The sequence below is a fragment of the Drosophila subobscura genome, chromosome E (assembly GCF_008121235.1).
Source record: "Drosophila subobscura isolate 14011-0131.10 chromosome E, UCBerk_Dsub_1.0, whole genome shotgun sequence".
NCBI lineage: Eukaryota > Metazoa > Arthropoda > Insecta > Diptera > Drosophilidae > Drosophila > Drosophila subobscura.
In genome coordinates, this window is record NC_048531.1 from 12,844,062 (window position 1) to 12,847,054 (window position 2,993).

Consider the following 2,993-nt stretch of genomic DNA (forward strand, 5'->3'; position numbering starts at 1 on the left):
ATTAATGACTTGGTCATGCATGCCCGGGCGCTGAAATCAAGTGAAAAGTATAGGTTACAGCAGCAGCTTCAGCTTCAGCAGCAGCTTCAGCAGCAGCTTCAGCGATTGCCAGGGTTGGATGGGTTGGGTGGTTGATTGGATGGGATGATGCTGGGTGGGTGTTATGTAATGCCCCATAATTCCGTTCGTTTCCGTTTGATGCCGTTGCAGGACATTAGCGCGGGCTCAGCAGCGCATTTTGCTTATTAGAATCCGTTTGTGTATCCGTTTGGGTGTGCGTGTGTGTGGAGTGTTTTTTCTTCTCTTTGTATCTTTGTAGCTGTGATGCCGCTGGAGTGTAATAAATTCTCGTACTTCCCTCCCCCACACAACACTCTGCCAGGGGCTCTCTGTCTCTCTGGCAATTTCAAAGTTTATCACCAAAGCGCGTCTGCAACTTATGTCGTCTGCTTCTTGCCTCTGCCACTGCCACATTCTGTTGCTGTTGCTGTTGCTGCTGCTGTTGCTCTGTGCTCCGCTTTTCCCGCTGGTTTGTCTGCACGTCGGTTGTGGTTATGTGAAATCACATCGTAAAAATGTCCAAGTCCAAATGCTGCTGCCTCTACGGACGAGACTGTGTGTGTGGGGGGGGGGGGAGGCAGAAGGCAAAGCTTATAAGTCCTTCCTGTCTCACCTGACTTTGGTGTCGCGGTGGGGCAACCCTTTTGCCTTTCAATTTATAGATGTTGCCCATATAAATATTTATTTCTATATACAGCTGCCTACCCCCCTGCCTACACCCCTTCACCTTCCCTTCCCCCCATCGACACCACGCCGTGGCATCATTATTGTTTTTATGCGAGCGTCTTAAAAGCATTCCGCCGATCAATAAACCTTCGCCACGTCTCGCGGGCGTCTGCCTTCGGCCCCGTCCGCGTCTGAGTCTCCGGTTGCATCCTTTCCAATAAGCGAAAGTGCTTTTCCCACCAAAATTCGCCCCCCCACACACACACAGGCCACAATTAAAGGTCAACCCAGGCCTCGATTGGGGGGTGTCCTAACTGTGCCACTATCCCCATTTGGCCATGGAACAATGCAAATATTTTGCATTAAGCCAGCGGCAGAGAACGAGGACAGACGCGGGGTATTTGTGCATTTTTAATTAGGCTAAAGCTGGCGTACGGTGGAGCAATGCCAGCGCCATGCGAATAATTCGAATAAATGTTTCTGCACTCGCCAAAAATACACAATGAAAATGAGCTAGAAATCGATTTAGAACACAAAATTATGTTTCATATATTTCTATTAATAAAGAGTGGTTTTCCATTAAATAATAAATTAAATAGAAATATTTCTTGGTTGTTGGAATTCATTCAGAAATAAAATCTGACCTTCTTTGATGCTAGAAATAAGAGAACAAATCATTGATTCAAGGTATATTTATTCATTAAAAAATGTAAGCAACATTCCGTTTATGGCAAACTATTTTTGGTCTTTTTTGTCTGTTGCTCTTCCAAATGTTTATTCAACAAAAATCTGCCCTGTGCTGGCATGACTTCTTCTGTATGCCTGAACATTTAGTTCATTTTGCAGACTGGAGAGAAATATACAACAGATGCAGCGGTAGATGCGATTCCTCATTCCAATTATCTCGATTCGAGCATGTTGAGCACTTTGCAGCCTGAAATCAGGCTCAATGCGAACACAGCCGCCACACCCTCTACTAATGCGCCTACAGCTTCATGCACAAATACACGTACATCTACATCTACATCTACATCTACAAGGACTAAAGTAACAGCAACAGCAACAGCAACAAAGTGCACGAAATGGAGCAGCATTTTGCATTAATAACATTTCCGGCATTATAATTTGGACAATATATCACGGGTGTTATCGTCGTGAAGGGCGAGTGGCTGCCACAGTTGGAATGAATGGATTTGCTGTTGCTGTTTCTGTTGCTGTTGCTGCTCTGGCTCTGGCTTGTGGCATGCAAAACGTAACGGTAAATTGGTTAACAATTACACAAATCTCATAATGAAGTTTAAGGCAGGCACCCTTGCTCCTTGCTCCTTGCTCCTCCCGTGCTTGCCCCGTGCTGCATGCTGCGTGCTACCAGAGCATCGTCATGGTCCCGGAACATTGCCATTGCCTGCGGTCAGCAAAATTTCCATCGTCATCGCCTCCCTGTCCCTCTCCCTCTCTCTCTCTCTCTCTCTCTGTGCTTGCCTGCTGATAAATTGATTAGTTGTTGTTGCTGCTGCTGCTGCTGTTGGGTTTTGTGGTGCTGCTGGTCCTCCTGCTGGTGAGAGTCGCCCCTTGGCTACAGCTGCACTTACCGCCAGCCAATTTGCAGCTTTGTTCTCGAGTGTAACTCTTAACAGGTGTTGATGTTTGCTAAGTAGGTCCTACATCCCGACCTGACCCCAGCCGCAGCCCCAGCCCCAGCCCCAACCCCAGGCCCATGCATGCTCCTGCCTGATCCAGGGACCAGGACTCGGCCGGCTCCTTCTTCACGGCTAGATGCACATTGCTTTGATTATTTTCTATTTTCTACAAATTGTATGCAAATAGTTGAGGTTTACCTTTATCCAGGCATCCTCGTTCCGGGGCACACTCGACAGGCAGACCTGAAACCAGAGACAGTTAATATTTCCCAACAACAGCCGCAGTATTGACTTTTCCACCTTGGGCCCGGCCAAATGAAGCAAGCACTCAAATGCTGTTTGCCCTCCACACCTTCGACCTCACACAAAAAAGGAGCTCCTTTTGTCTTGCGGTCCTCGAAACAATCTTCCGGATGAAGGCAAACTCCGATATACGGGTGGCTAAGCACAGCGTGCAATCCGTCTAACAATTTGCATTTATCTACTGGCTGTTCATTTATTTTGGTGCTTACTGAAATGAGCACAAGAACTTTAAAACGAGTTGGAAATAGGAACAGTAATTAGAGGATTATTTTGTACAGTAATTATAGATTGGTTGTCGATTTTGGTAGCTAAATTAAATTTTTG